This window comes from Rana temporaria, chromosome 2 (genome assembly GCF_905171775.1).
Source record: "Rana temporaria chromosome 2, aRanTem1.1, whole genome shotgun sequence".
In the NCBI taxonomy this organism is placed as follows: Eukaryota; Metazoa; Chordata; class Amphibia; order Anura; family Ranidae; genus Rana; species Rana temporaria.
Window position 1 is genome coordinate 185,752,540 of NC_053490.1, and position 16,918 is coordinate 185,769,457.

Genomic DNA, 16,918 nt, shown 5'->3' on the forward strand with positions numbered 1-16,918 from the left:
CATCTACTTCCTGGACTGTGAAGAGGATCAGAAACAAGAACTGCTTAAATCATGGTGCCTCAGCAGTTTTGAGCTATGGATGTAAATATCAACACAGATTATTCCCCCCCCCCCCCCCCCCCAGGGCTCCACAAATGCCAATGTGACTAGAGCATTGATGGCAAACCTTGGCACCCCAGATGTCTTGGAACTACATTTTCTATAGTGCTACTGCACTCTACAGTGTACGTGCGCATCATGGCAAATGTATTGGCAAAATATCTGGGGTGCCAATATTCACCATCACTGGACTAGAGAACGTAGCCTTGCACCTGGGCTGTTGTCAGTGTGTGTAGCATGTGTTTTCTGATGCCAGGGGTGGGAAAGGCAGCGCTGTGAAGCTTGGTTAAAGAAGAGGGGCGAGACTGAATGGCGGGTTAGGGCAGATGTGGGGTTGTAGGAGAGGCAGGGAAGAGCGGAGTTTACAGGGGCGGAGCAGAATCCCTGGCAGGAAGTCCACCTGTGCGGCTCTAGTGCCTCCTGCTGGGTGCTGGTCTAGATTGAGCTGTCCAGGTAGACTCCCTGCAGCAAGAACTGGCAGCTCTGAACAAGCTCAGCAATGGCCATGAGCCAGACACCACCTCGTAGGGATCCCCGGGCACTCTGGGTTCCCCCTAGATGGGTTTTGACTGCAGCTCAAAGTCTGGTTTGGGCAGCACAAGAGCCCGCTACCCCCCCCCCCCCACCCCCGGACAGCTGGTGTGGCCACCCATTAGTGCCTATCAGTGCTGCCTCATCACTGCGGCCCTACCAGTGCCGCCGCATCAATGAGACCCTACCAGTGCTAGTTTAAGCAGTCTCATCAGACATTACTTACCTGGCAGGGGAGACAACATGATCATGAAGGTGGTTCTCCCAGGGCGAGGCACGGCTATTGCACACTCTAGGCCGTGCTGATCGCGGTTGTCTTCCCTGCCGCTTCTCGGCCTTTTGGCTGGGTGTGGTATCTGTCCTTATCAGTTGTCAGCGGAGCGCTGAAGCACCTCCTACATGGGGAGGGTGGATGCAATCCAATGACGTCATTGCACCTGGAAGGATGGTTTCAGCAGGGACTACGCTGTGCTGCCCGACAGAATACTGGGGGCCGGCCCATGGTTGAGTCTGAGCCATCTGGAAGGGTGCTCCTGGTGAGGATGAGTACTGCGCTTGGTCTTGGCCTTTTCCGAGTTCTAGTCTGGCCTTCTGGCTGGCTGGTGTAAGTGCCATCTCTGTCAGCGATCCGGTAGGAAGAGCTGGTAATGCCCTGGGATACGACGGGGTAGGACCATGCAAATCCGCCGGGTTGGCTGGCAGGGGTGGAGGGCTGCACTGGCCGGTCGGGGGGTCGGATATGGAACGAAAAGCCTATGGTGCATGTGCCCCTGGAGTGGCAATCCAGGGGTATCTGAAGATCACTGTGTGTGAGGGACACATTGATTTAAGATACCACGGTCACTGCACCAGATACACGCTTTTTTTAGCACCTGCCTCCTGGGCCGGGCCTTTTGGCTAGGACTGGAGGAATTTTTTTATTTCTGGCCGGAGGGCCTGGTCATTGTTTCACCACAATGGCCACTTCTTTCACTCTCCTCTCCACTATCCCTTCCCCCACTTTATTTTATTTAAGCCTGTGTTTGTCACTTTTCTGTCTTTTTTTGTTGTGCACGTTTTGTCACTGTGTGATTAGTAGGGTGCGGGTCCTCGGGCCAGCCCTGAACGTCTTGGGAGTGGGTGGACATGGCCTTCTGGCTTAGTTCGCCTGCTCTCATGGGGTCTCCCTTCGGGGGAGCCCCACCTAGTACTGGGGAGGGTTCTGTTTCGGCAGTCCCTCCGAGGAAGTTGGGTCCGTGTCGGCTTCGGTTACTCGGACCACAGTACCTCAGTCCCCGTCTGGAGCCTAACGCCCCGGGGGATCAGGGTTTGGGTCGCTCTTCACTGGAGGACTACTTGACGTTGCACCCGTCTGCACATTTTTGTGAACACTCTTTATGTGTGTGCACATTTTTTCTGCACCGGGTGGAGTTTTTTGGGTGTGTTCACACGCCATAGGCTTTTCAAAAATCAGACATTAGTGAAGAAAAAACCTTACTTATTTACAAAATTTAACAGAAAATACGTTTTTTTTTTTTTTTTTTAAATATAATTGGTCTATTTTCATGTATTTAGCAAAAAATGCATTAAAAAGCACAATGGTAATTAAATACCACAAGAAGAATTTTTATATTTGGGGACAGTAGTGCATGACCGCGAAATTGTCATTCCAAGTGCGACAGAGCTGAAAGCTGAAAATTGGCCAGGGCAGGAAGGGGATGAAAGAAACCATTAGGCAAACGGTTTAAGTTTGTACTGCTTTTGACAAACTGGAGCTGCTTAGTGCAGGCTGAGGGAATATAGCCAGTAGGACCGCCCCCTGGCTGTTCAGCTTTGAAGTTGTTAACACTTTCTGCCTAGTCACTCCTAAAGAAAGGCTAATACCCACTTTGTCAAGATTAAGACTGCGTCTGTCCATGAATAAAAGAGAAACAATTTTTTATACATTTGCAAAAAAAAAAAAAAAAAAGAAAAGAAATGACCCCTATTGAAGTCTGTCCCATGTCTGTCTGCTGCTTCAATGTTTAAAACCTTTATTTTTATACATCCCATACAGAGCTGTAAATTCTGACCATCCAGCACTGAAACTGACTGGAGTACTGAGATCACTGTAAGTCGCTCGCTCAGTCATCCCTACCATTAGAGTTCAGCTTTAAATTACAGTTTAAAGGAAAACAGACCATTACCTTCACTGGAGAGAACACCAAGAATTATAATTTTTTTTTTCTAGAAGAACCTAAAACACAGGCATTGTTTTGTCTTTGCTTGAAAATGTCTGTCTAACCAGCATCAACAAGCACCAATCAACAAAGCTTTTGTCACACAAAGGGAAAGAGCAGTAAAAAATGTGTTTTTGTTTTAAGTGAAAAATTGTACCAAGATACTTTTACTCTCCCCATGCTTATTTCAGATCTCTAACTAGCAATGTGCGTTTGGTTCCCACCTGATCTCAGCAGAGTCATAGGGAAAAGGCGCAAGGCAATCACTCATGCCAAACTACACGTATTAAATGATTTTACATAGCGATTGAGTATAAGCATCTTTATAAAAAAAAAAAAAAAAAGATTGTCAAAAATGAAACATTCACATTTGGTCTGTTTGGCCTGAGATAAAAGTTCTGTGTATGTGTTAAATGCAGAACTATCGCCATCTAGTGGAAAACTGAAAGAACTGGCGCTGGACCACATTTGATGTACAGCTTATTATACAGTCACATAATTGTACATACAACTGTACAAATTATAAACTATAAGACAAGTTAAATGAAAAAAATTGTATACATCATAGCAAAGGAAATGTGTTTAGACTACACATAACATTGGGGGTTATTTACTAAAGGCAAATCCACTTTGCACTGAAAGTGCACTTGGAAGTGCAGTCGCTGTAAATCTGAGGGGAAGCTCTGCTGATTTTATCATCCAATCATGTACAAGCTAAAACGCTGTTTTTTATTTTCCTTGCATGTCCCCCTCAGATTGACAGCGACTGCACTTCCAAGTGCACTTGAAGTGGATTTTCCTTTTGTAAATAACGCCCATTGTGTCATTAAACAGTATAAACGTCCTGGAAGATAATCGTGCACAATAAAAGGTACATTCACATCCGAATGTTTCAGGAACGCACACAGAAGCAGGTTTCTGTGCATAACTGAAACACACAAAAGCAGTGCATCATGCTTACAGTGCCAATAACAAATGACACCCCAAACACAGACAGCCAGCAAATGTGAAATTTTGCGGAGTGAAAAAAAAAACCCACCAAGCTCTAGGTTAAAAAAAAAAAAAAAAAAAAAAAGAGAAGAAGAGCAGGAGTTTGTTGCAGAGGGCAGCTCGTTAAAAAAAAAAAAAAACACAACGCACAACAGGCTGCCTTATTTATTGCATTAAAATGTGCAAGAAAAAATAAAAAGTGCAGTTACACAATACCATTGCATAGAGCAGATCTATTCTTTTAACAAAATAAAAATAAAAAATAACCTTTACTACTGCTTTAAATTAAAATTTAATAAGGGCAAATGCACTGAAAATGTCAGAGCCAACAAGCTCCTGCACATACCTCAAGCATAGGGATCAAGAACCAAAAAGGCACAGGTACCATGGTGGGCTCACAAAGCCATTTTCAATGGCAGCAAGAAAATCAAAGTGTAAACAAAACATTTGAGGTTTCTCATTGACAATTGTAGTAAAGTGTATCCAATATTTATCTAGTCTGTAGTGCAGTGAGTTTACAAGATACATTTTATGTGTGAAAAATGCACTCTTTATTCATCTCTGCCTTTGAATCCACATCTGTGAGTGAACAGGTTTCCTCCTTGCTCCCCCACCCCCGCCCATCACAGAACAGACTTAAAGGATCACTAAAGGAAACATTTTTTTTTTTTTTTGCTGAAATTACTGTTTACAGGGTATAGAGACATAATAGTTAACTGATTGCTTTTAAAAACGATTAAAAATAGATAAAAATCAATCATATAATGTACCTCCTAGATGCAAAAACGAAAGTGAAACTAGTTTAGTCTTTGCAAGTTATTTCATGCCTCTGTGCTGGACAGTGCCAGAGAGTCATGGCTAGAAAAATGAAACTAAACTCTCCCATGACTTTTTTCATAAGGAGCCAGACAACCAGGAAGTGTCCAGAACAGAGCAGAATTACAGCAACATCAAAGCAAAAATGAACAATGAGGACATGAAACCAGGACTGCAGTAAGGTAAAGGAAGCTATTTAGCTAAAAAGAAAAATTCCTTTAGTGGCCCTTTAAGCTGGTCTGACTGATAGAAATGTGTCCAGTTCAGCAGGAACTGGAAGAATTTCAATCCATCCATAGGCAGGCTGACTGTACTCAAGTAGACTTAACTTTCTTTTCACAATGACCGCCAGTGGCTATAGCTGCTGGAATTGATCTTACGATGGCTGGGAAGCTTCCGCTGTCAGAATACAATGGCGCAACGGGAGGGATTAACCGATGAGGGGGGAATCAAATTATTTTCTTTGCTTCAATGTGTGATTGAAGAAAATACATTTGCATAAACGTATGGCCTACTTTATAACAGATGATTTAGACCCCGTTCACACTATCGCAATTTCAGATGCGACTTCAGTCACACAGAATGGCATCACAATGGAAATCATATTGTTTTCCACAATGCCCATTCACATCAATGAGCAACGCTAGGAAATGCAACTTGGGGAGGGTGCTTGTCCTACTCTGGTGTAATGTAGTGCTCCACAGATTTCAATGGAGTAGCACTATAAATGCATGTTTGTCTGCTATTTATGTTGGTTGTTAGGAGCTGCCACACACCAATGTTTTTACATCCAGGGTGGATAAAAATCATAGTTTATCACATTTTAATAAAATGTTTTTGGAGTAAAAAAATCGAAAGAGGGTTTTCCATTTAAGATAAATCAATAATTTAGTTTATTCAACATGAAAGGGAGCTTAGTTATGTAGCATGAGGCTGTATATTCTACAATATTTACATTATTGCTAAACTCATTCAATGAATGCAAGCAGAGATAACATGCACTGCATTGAAGCAATCACAGAGTTTCACAGTAACCATGAGAAATTTACCTGAACTTTTTTTATCTCATCGTTCTGCAAATCTATGTACACTACAAACTGTATGATTGAATCAGTTCTGATATCGCCGTTTCACCAAACTAAAAGCTTATTTTTCTAAATAGGAAATCTACATTTTGCTTGCAAATATTAAAGATTCTAACTACCAGCAAGAATGTGTACTTACATTTAAAGAGCACCTGTCATTTCAGATCCATCATGTCAGGACCTGTTAGCAGACATCCACTCACCTGCTGCCGCCACATAACTCCCCATTGCCGCATAACCAGCTGTCCCATTACTTTCACACTTGTGCGACTTGTTCTGCGACTTGGGACTGCAAAGTTGCATGACACATCGTACCTCATGATTTACAATGAGTACCATTCATATCTGTGCGACTTCAAAAAGGAGTCCCTGTACTACTTTTGCCCGACTTTGATGCAAGTTGAGTTCCATAGACCTCATGTTTACACAGGCATTCCCTTAAATTGTGTAAAAAATCATGTGTAAAAAATCACGTGTAAAAAAAATCACGTAAAAGGGGCCTTAAAATGAAAAGGGATTATCGGTGAGTCAAAAGTGGGCCAGAGATGACAGTTGCTCTTTAACCACTTCCGGACCACCTTACAACTATATACGTCTGCACTTTGAAGGGGGATATCATGGTTATGGCAGCAGCTGCTGACATAACCAAAGTATCCATCTTTTAAGGCGGCAGTCCAGTTTAAGATAATGGTGGTCTCTGCTGCGGAATCACTGCAAGATCACCGTTATCAGCGGTGGGAAAGGGGCCTGTCTCCAATCCCATGGCAGGGCAGAAGCAACGTCAAAAACTTCATTTCTGCCCATAGCTCTTAAAGGGCATTTTTTTTGTAATATTTTTCAAATGAGAATTTTTTTTTTATTATTGCATTTTAGTCTAAATATGAGGACGTGATGTCTTTTTGACCCCAGATCTCATATTTAAGAGGACCTGTCATGCTTTTTTCTATTACAAGGGATGTTTACATTCCTTGTAATAGGAATAAAAGTGACCCAAATTTTTATTTTTACTTTTAAAACTGTAAAAATTAATAACATTAAGTAAAATAAATGAACAATTTTTTTTTAATAAATGCCCCATCCCGACGAGCTCGCGTGCAGAGGCCAACGCATACGTGAGCAGCGCCCGCATACGAAAACAGTGTTCAAACCACATATATGAGGTATCGCCGCGATCGTTGGAGCGAGAGCAATAATTCTAGCACTAGACCTCCTCTGTAACTTAAAACATGCAACCTGTACAATTATTTAAACATCGCCTATGGAGAATTTTAAGGGTAAAAGTTTGACGCCATTCCACAAGCGGGCGCAATTTTGAAGTGTGACATGTTGGGTATCAAATTTACTCGGCGTAACATTATCTTTCACAATATTTAAAAATTAACCTTTTTTACTAGTGAAAGCGACAAAAATTGCACTGGAAATCGGACTGCACTAGTGTGAACCAGGACTTAGAAGCACTTGGGCAGCTGACCTACAGGCCAGACACAGTACAACTAAGCCATGAAAAACCGGGTTAGGGATCACATTAAAACTGTACATCCAGTTTCCCCACTTAATACACATCAGGCTGCATTCCCACCTGAGCAGTAATTTTCCGATCTTTTCAGGCATTTTTATTTGAAGATTAAGGATTTTTTATGTGCATATATGAGCATTTCAGACATGTACTTAAAAGCGTTTTACATGTGTTTTCAAGCCTGAAAAAACACCTGAAGTGTAACTAAAAATAAAAATATATGTTTTTATTTTTACTTTTTGGAAAGAGTTGGAGGGGGATTAGAACCCTGTCCGTTTTAATTGCTGTCCTGTTCCCTGGTTGGGGAGCTCCACCCTCTCTATATGTCCTGTTCACCGTTATCGAAATTGACAGCAAAAGAAAACCCCACATTTTGGGTTGACCCCAGGATGGTAATAGTAGAGGGCAAATCTTCCAATGGGGCCACTAGTCTTAGTGACCCTAGTGTTATCCTGGGAATCCCTCACTTTGGAAGATTTTTCTCCAATTTCCCATTTTTTGCTATGGGACAAAAAGTGAAGGGAAATCTCCCCAACGGGACACAGGTGGCAAAACCTGCAGGCGTTAGAACCCTCCCTTAGGCTGGGTTCACACTACGATTTTCCCGTCCGTCAGCCGCATACGATTTATATGAAAAACCGTATGCGGCTGAAACGGACGGGAACGTATGGAACCGCACATATGTGCGTTTTCCATTGACGTTAATGTTAAAGAAAAACGTATGCGTTTGCCATACTGTTTTAAAAACGGCCGCAAAACCGTGGTTGAACACGGTTTTGCGTACGTTTAAAAAACGCTTTGCCAGCAAATCGTACGCACCCGGATGCATCTGAGTGCATATGATTTGCAATGCATTGTCTATCTATACGTTTTCCCATCCGGGCCCGTACGTTTTCAATACTGAAATCGTATGCGGCTGACGGACGGGAAAATCGTAGTGTGAACCCAGTCTAACTCCATCAAAAAAATGTAAATAAAAAAGGTTTTAAATATCGTTCTACTTTAATTCACGTGTTTACAGGCATTCAACGATGCCCATATCTGCCTTAAAAGTAGCTTTCAGAGAGTCAGGCACTAAATTACAGGTGCCTCAGCACTTTTATGAAAATGGCCACCATTGAAATAAAAAAGATTGTTTGTTGAGAGCTTTGAGATTCAAGCAGGTGTGAATGGGGCTTTAATGGAAATATAAAAGATGTTTTGTGTGAACACTTCCCAATATTAAAATATTAGGTTAAGCTCTCTTCAGTATGAGTGCAACAACTGACTAATCACAGGTCTGTCCTTGTATGAGGACAACAAGTGGGGATCATTGTGGTGTGGTTGACAGAGGTGATGATCATGATTTAGGTGTGCCCTGGGAAAACCTTCCTATAACGCCATGTGCGTGCAGACCAGCAAGGGAGTGTGTGTCCGAAATATGGGAAAAGGTTGCTGACCCCTGCTCTAGCATCTTGAAATACTATTGCTTTGCACCTTACATACTTTACCATACAAAAAACAGCTTTCCAGAAAGTAAGCAGACCCTGAGCATTTATTAGCGTAATGCAGGTACCAATGAGACATCCTCACTGCAGTATACAATACAGGCTCTGTATTTCTGAAAATCAGGAAGCTGAAGCCAGATTGTCATTTTCCGCACATTTTCATTAAGGGGGAAATGTGATAACTGGAATAGAAAGGTCATTTAAACAATACTTACAAAATGAGTCACAGTGGGTACTATAGCTGTAGGTAATATTAACACTTGCACAAAATACATTTATTCTGAAGTGTTATACTCTATGTATAGAGGGGTGTCAAGCTTTACCAGCTGACTTCCTTCTAGGAAGAGACCATGTCTGAATTAACAAAAGCTTACTTACAATGGGAATAACCAAACAGAGTTTGAGATTTCCTGTCTAACGTTTCCGCAGCAAAAACAGACGACTTATAGAAATAAAGAACTGCTACAGAAAAAAAAAAAGTATTTAGTGAATAGTAGAAAAGATGCAGCGTTCATGGAGGATGAATTAGTACCATGTTGTCCTATATTCATTTACATAAAGGCAAAATATACCAACTCATTATAGCTTTGTCTTGCAGGTTTGTTCGTTTTTTGGAGCTTACAACCACTTAAAGCGGGGGTTCCGCGGGAATGTGTTTTTTTTTTATATCGTTCTTGCGCTCTTACCTTAGGCAATCTGCTACACTCGTGTGCTAATCTTCTAGCCGCCAGCATGGTCTAGGTCCCGGAAAAGATATATTTTATAAAAATGACAGATGGACGTTTCCATCTTCATTGTGGGCACTCTGAAGCCCAGCAGGATAAACTTCCGGGATACAGCTGGGTTCTAGAGAATCCTCTCCTGGGCAGCGTCACGCTGTGATCCCAGGAATCATTGCGGCGATCGCAGCCAAAGCGACACGCCCACTCCCGCGGGACTCAAAACCAGGAAGTGCCTGGTTCAGAAGGCTGAATATAAGGTATGGAAGCGGTTTTAATTTTTTTTGGACAGCGAACTGTTAAAAGATACAGTCAGCCCTTTTGTTTAAGGCTGACTTGCAAATTAGGGTGAACCTCCGCTTTAAATAGCTGGTGTCAATGCATTCCAGTGTTAAAGTGGATGTAAACCTTCTCCTATACCCAGTGAAGTGAACAGCCTCAGATGATACAAAGAAATTAAACAAATCTCCCTACATACGATTTACATGTATATCTGCTGTCTTTCCCTTTCTACATTCTTAAGAAAGTGCACATCCTGTTAGAAATTGTTTTATCCATCTCCAAGCACCCTCCTGAAACAAAATTTCCAACTGCTTTTATCTGACGTGTCAGAGCTTGTCAGAAGCCATGCAGATAACAGAAGAATGGAGCAGGAGAAAGACAGGGGATTTTGGAGAGAGATAAGTAAACACTACAGACGTGTGCACAGGTCAGATTTCACGAATGGGGTTTACACCACTTTAATGCATTCTAATGGGCAGAATATTTTTATTCTAGACATTACAATGTAGTAACAAGCATTGAGACGCATGTATGAGATTTTTCAGCCAAAACTCAAATGCCTGTAAAACAGACACTTTTGAGCTCAAGTGTGCATGAGGCCTTTTTAATAGCAGATCAAAATGGTGACCTTTGACCTGCATATAATGTCAGAAAAAAAAAAAAAAGGACTTTCGTTTTCCTATTCAACCCCCATTAACCCTCAGTTAATACAATGTTAAAATGTTATTCTAATTTGTTATTTCATTTTGTTAATTTATGCAAAAAAAAAAAAAAAGCTGTGCAATATAAAAACAAAGCCATTACTTATGGATGCCATGCTAATAATAGAAATGTAATTTTACTTGTTCTTATAAATGAGACAAATAAAAATGTATTTTTATCTACAGTAACGCAAATAATTCTAAAATAAGACTAAATTTATTTTTATATATATATATATATATATATATATATATATATATATATATATATATATATATATATATATATATATATATATATGGGATGCACCGAAATGGAAATTTCAGAACCGAAACGAAACCGAAATAAAAAAAAAAATTCAGTCCGAAACCGAAAATTAATTTTCTTTGTTTTCCCCCTATTTCAATTTTTTGGCGGCAATCGATGTGGCAATAATAATTGATGGTTACAGTGGCTGCGTTTGATGGGCACAGTGGCGACGTGTGTTGGCAGTGGCATAGTGGCTGCGTGTGATGGCACAGTGGCTGCGTTTGATGGGCACAGTGGTGGCAATTGATGGGGCAAACTGGCAGTGGCAATAATAGATGGTTACAGTGGCTGTGTTTGATGGCACAGTGGCTGCGTTTGATGGGCACAGTGGCGACGTGTGTTGGCACAGTGGCTGCATGTGATGGCACAGTGGCTGCATGTGATGGCACAGTGGCTGCATGTGATGGCACAGTGGCTGCGTTTGATGGGCACAGTGGTGACGTGTGTTGGCAGTGGCATAGTGGCTGCGTGTGATGGCACAGTGGCTGCGTTTGATGGGCACAGTGGTGACGTGTGATGGCACAGTGGTTGTATGTGATGGCACAGTGAGGCTGCAATTAATGTTTTTTTTTGGTAGTCAGATAAGGCAAGCATGGCTCAATAACACACAAACGTTAAACGTTTGTATGTTATTGAGCCATGCTTGCCTTATCTGACTACCAAAAAAAAATATCAATTGCAGCCTCACTGTGTTACTGTGAAAAAAATGGCACCTCAGTTCCTCAGTTAGTTAACAGTTAAAGGTTTTGTGCTGCTTACTTTTAGTACACTGCTAGGTTCCTCCTAGGCATGCAGTGTGATTACAGGCACACAGGCTCCGACACAGCTCCCTGCGCGCTCCGAGTCCTCCCTCGCCTCCGGCCGTGACGTCACGCGGCTCACGCTGCTGGACTATACCAAGAGAGTCCAAAGAGTAGGGGGGAGTCCAAAAATCAGGAAATCTGAGCTAGGAGAACTCCGGTGGAGCGCGATCGGCAGTCGGCACACAATTTGTACAGTGCCACTGCCGCTGCTCACGCTATGTACAGGTCTGGCGGCCAGAGTGTGTGTCTGGCGGTCTGCGTGTACATAAGAACCCCCCCTCTTGTAAACTAAATTGTACAACCCAAAACTTTATTATCGGCAATTTTTACTGTGTTTCGGCAGGGACCCAAAAATGCTATTTTCGGCCGCCGATAATCGGTGCATCCCTAATATATATATATATAACATACATACATATATTACATACATACATACATTACATACATACACACACACACAGGCATACCCCACTTTTAAAGTACACAATGGGACCAGAGCATGTATGTAAAACGAAAATGTACTTATAGTGAAACTATACCTTTTTTCAACTCTAGGGTATATTTGGGGGTCAGGGGCTGTAGTGGGGGTGTCAGGAGCTGTAGTTGATGTCTCAGGGGCTGTAGTGGGGGTGTCAGGGGCACACTGGAACAGGGCGGGCTATGCTCTCGGAGCTTCAGCTCCTTCTACTGCGGCTGCAAAATGTCTGTACAGTACTTCTAAAGGTCCTTTCACACATGCGGACCGTTTTTTAGATCAGTTGTTTGTCATCCGTTTGTCATCCGTTTGTCATCCGTTTGTCATCCGTTTGTCATCCGTTTTTTTTTGTTAGAACTTTATTTTTATTACATATTTTGATGAAAAACGGATGTTAGCGGATCGAATGTTAAACGGATCGTCCGCTAACGTCCGTTCCGTTTTTTGTGAGAGGAGGTCCGGACGTAGAGGGAGGACCCAAGGCTCCTCTACGGTCATCCTTTTTATCAAGGAGTACCAAGGTCTTCGGGGCCACGCTGGGGCCACTAGAATCGCTGGCTTGCGTTCCCTTTGAATTCTGTGAAGAAGACGGGGTAGCATCCGTATTGGAGGGAAGGCATAGATTAGCGCAAACTGATGCCAAGGGCACACCAAGGCATCCGTGCCGCAGGCCAATGGATCCCTCGTTCGGGAGACAAACTTTGCTACTTTGGCATTGAATCTGGACGCCATAACGTCCACCTCCGGGGTACCCCACTTCCGGCAAATGTCCTGGAACACTTCGGGGTGGAGGGACCACTCCCCTGGGGACATCTGTTGGCGGCTGAGAAAGTCCGCTTGCCAATTGTCTACCCCGGGGATAAAGATAGCTGAGATGCAGGGGACATGGGCTTCTGCCCATAAAAAGATCCGATCTGCCTCCCTCTGGGCTGCCTGACTCCTGGTGCCACCCTGGTGGTTTATATAAGCTACGGCAGTGGCATTGTCGGATTGTACCCTTACTGGGGAGCCCTGCAGAACCTCCGTCCAGCCCAAAAGAGCCAACCGAGCTGCTCGGATCTCTAAGACATTTATGGGTAGGGCTGATTCTGCCCTTGACCATTTCCCCTGTAGGGTTAAATCGTCTAGGACTGCACCCCAGCCTGATAGGCTGGCATCCGAGGTTACTATCCTCCATGAGGGGGGACTGAACGATCTTCCTTTCAGAAGATTTTTTGTGACTAGCCACCAACACAGACTTACCGCATAGGGAAGGGAAATGGGAAGATCCAAGGCCTGGAGTCTTTTGTCCCAGGCCGTGAGAATCGCTCTCTGTAGCCTCCGAGAATGGATCTGGGCATAGGGTACTGCCTCGAAGGTGGCCACTAGCTTTCCCAACAGGCGCATGCAGAGGCGTATAGATGGCCTTGTGCTGCTTAGGACTAAGTGGATTAACTCCCTTATCGAGTCCACTCTGGACTGGGGCAGGAAGATCCGTTGTCGTCTTGTATCTAAAATCAGACCTAGATACTCCAACCTTCTTGTGGGCTGTAGGGCCGATTTGTCCCGGTTTAGAACCCAACCCAGGGACTCTAGGCAGTTTACTGCTAGCAACACTGCCCGATTTAAGCCGGCCGCTGAGTGGTCGACTACCAGAAGATCGTCTAAGTAGGCCATGATCAGAATGCCCTGTTCCCTTAGGATGGCTAACACGGGGGCCAGGATTTTCGTAAAAACCCGAGGGGCCGTGGCTAGTCCGAACGGAAGAGCCACGAACTGAAAATGCCGATAGTTTAGGGCAAAACGCAGATACTTGTAATGACCTGGGAATATCGGAACGTGCAGGTATGCGTCCTTTATATCGATGGAGGCCAAGAACTCCCTTCCTTGGAGGGCGGCCACCACCGAACGAATGGACTCCATTCGAAAGGACCGGACTCTTAAAAAGCGGTTTAATGACTTTAGGTCCAGTATAGGCCTGACGTCGCCGTTTGGCTTCGGGACAATGAAGAGGTTTGAGTAAAACCCTTGTCCTTGCTCCCCTGCTGGTACTTCCATAATCACTCCTTGAGATAGGAGTCGCTCTAGGGCGGACAGAAGCGATGCCTGTCTCTGAGGGTCGCCTGGAAGTCTTGACGTTTGAAAGTGAGGAGGGGGGAACTCCCGAAACTCCAGCTTGTACCCCTGAGTCACTGAGGACAGAACCCATTGGTCGGTAACTTTGGCCCCCCACAACTCCGAGAACAACCGGAGTCTTCCCCCCACTCGAGAGAGTGGGGGCGCCCCTTCACAAGGCTGCCTTAGGGGCAGCCTTAACCGGCTTACGGTTCCACGGTCTTTTGTTCCCTGCAGGTTGGCCTTGTGGCCTGTTTGCAGCTGCGCGTCCAGGAGGCCGTCGATACTGCCTAGAGAATGAGGGCCCTGGAACTGGAGAGGTTGGACGCTTAAAGGGACCCCAGAACCTTTTCTTAACCGGCAAGAGGGTGCTCTTACCACTAGAGATCTTTTGAATATATTTGTCAAGATCTTCTCCAAACAATCTCTCTCCTTGAAAGGAGAATCCTGTAAGGAGCTTTTTGCAGGGGGTTTCTGCAGACCAGTTCTTTAACCAAAGTAATCTTCTCATGTGAACCAAATACAGGGATAGGCGGGACGCCTGTTGGATTGAATCCTTGATAGCGTCTACCGCGAAACATAAAGCTCTAGGTAGGTCGGCCAAGTCCTGAGCCTGTTGAGCCGGGAGGTCCTTTAGGGCCTGCTTGGCCTGGTCTTTTAAAGCCTGGCAGACGCCAATGGCAGCTACAGCTGGCTGGACCACTGCCCCCGCTGTGGCAAAGGATGCCTTCAGTAAGGTCTCAAGCCTTTTATCCACAGGATCTTTGAACATGTGAATATTGTCCACTGGACACGTTAAAGCTTTATTGACACATGATATGGCTGCGTCAACAGTGGGGACAGCCCATTTTTTTGAAAACTCCTCCTCTAAAGGGTACATAACTGCGAACCTTTTAGGAGGCAAAAAAATCCTGTCTGGCTTAACCCAGTCCTGAAATATCAGGTCCTTTAACAAAGGATGGACCGGGAACACCAGGTTGGCTTGGGGCGCTTTTAGGGAGCCCAATGAGGAAACAGCGGAAGCCAGAGGCTGAGGCAAAGGCATTTTAAAGGCTGACCGCACCATATCCGTTAAGGACTGAACCCACAATTTTTCTGCGTGAGAAGCTGAAAAAGGTTCTTCTATAGTAGAATCCTCAGAACCTAAATGGTCCAGGTGATCCTCAGCCTGGTCTCCTGTATCTTCCAATTCCTCAGTGGAAAGGACATCTTCCTCAGGAGATTCAAACCTGGGAGACGGGGATCTAGCCCGCTTCTCCCGGATAAAGAGGCCGTAATAAGAGCGGCCATCCTTTTTTCAAATCCACCCAAGGTGGAGGCTAACATCTCTTCCGTGACATAGGAAGGAGTTGGTTGAATAGGGCCCGCCATAGCACCTAGCAACCCCGATGGCTCACCCAGGGCAGCAACCTCCGGATCCTCCGGGGAGGTAGGGGCAGGTGGATTCTGGGAAATATCCTCCGAGCCCGATGGGGAACCCTTCGGCTTTTTAACACCTTTAGCATTTTTAGCGTTCCCTGCACCCTTAGGAGCCATAATAAACAAATCTGAGATACTCCGCTAATATACAACTAACTGTAATAGCTGGAGGAAAACACACATTTACATAAATGAGGAAAAAATTAGGCTAGGGTAATGTTAGACAGAAACTAAACTTCCCAAAACCTAACAAGAGAAAACAATATTGAGCCCCAAGGGCTTAATCACATCCTAATATTGCTTCCCTTAATGCTGGGCTAGGAGAGTACCTAATAATAAAAGTACTCTGACTGCTACTTAGTACACCGGCTTTCCAGAGAAAATATGAGCTTAAACAGCTCTTTAGCAAGGTGTGTACAAAAAAACGGCCACTAGGTGTCACTGTGTCGGCATAACATAGGCAAACCTATCCTGCTCAGCTCAGCATCGCTGCTCCGTGTCCCTTCACAGCCTTCAGCCGACTGACAGGCTAAATAGAGTTTTCCCCTCTGATGTGCAGAGGGGAGGGAACTCCCCGGGCGTCCCCCGCCCCCTCCACGCAGCGTCGGCGCCTATAACAGTGCGCGCGCACGCGCGCGTGCGCGCTCCCGACGCCGCTCTGCAGGAAGCAGGAAGCCATGTGGGGAGAGGAGCCCAGGAGCTGCTGGAAGCACACACAGACATCAGGAAGTAAGTATTTTACCTGACATGCTCCCCTTTTACATCTCATGGAGCAAAAAACACCTTGTAGCAGCAGCAGCAGTCTATTAGCCCAGCCAGAGGAACAGTATACCTGGGTGTTTGAGTCATCCAGTCATGCAGACTTTGTGGTTTCTCTTTAGCCCATGCACAGAGGCATAAAAAGGCTTTCCCCCAGAGTCCCCCTGTGGGGAGCCCACTGACAAACCAAGTTCCGTAGGCCCCCCGCTTACCTTTCCACGCCGCAGGGTATTGCTCATGCAAGAGGCCCAATCTTCCCCCTTCACCGTGGGTATGGTCATAGACCTTCAGGGACCGGGGTCCAAGTCAGGAACACCACACACCTGGACCTATACAGCACTACTGGCAGCAGGTATTCATAGGTTAAAAAACCCAGTCCTGGAACCCAGAGTCCAGCCCTCCAAGGAGAGGCATTATAGGCAAAACCCCATCCACGAATTGGGGCCCGGGTACCGTCCACTTTGGCTATGAAGCACCTTGGACGGATCCGGTCGGCTGGCCCTGGTCCCAAGGACAAACTGCAGGCACAACCTTCAACGTGCACCAACACCTAAGACACTGGCGAAAAAACTGAGGTACTCCCACTATGGGTGGGGGTTATATAGGGAGGGAACTTCCTGTCGGAGAGTGCCAG

The 16,918-nt window shown here is 44.8% G+C and overlaps 1 protein-coding gene and 1 pseudogene across 4 annotated transcripts in view; one reads left to right on the forward strand and one right to left on the reverse strand.

The window, feature by feature from the left end:
* Positions 1 to 16,918, reverse strand: part of DOCK9 (dedicator of cytokinesis 9) — a 365,118-nt gene that overhangs the window by 299,747 nt on the left and 48,453 nt on the right. The window lies entirely within an intron of this gene.
* On the forward strand, positions 849 to 997 carry LOC120929883 (annotated as a pseudogene).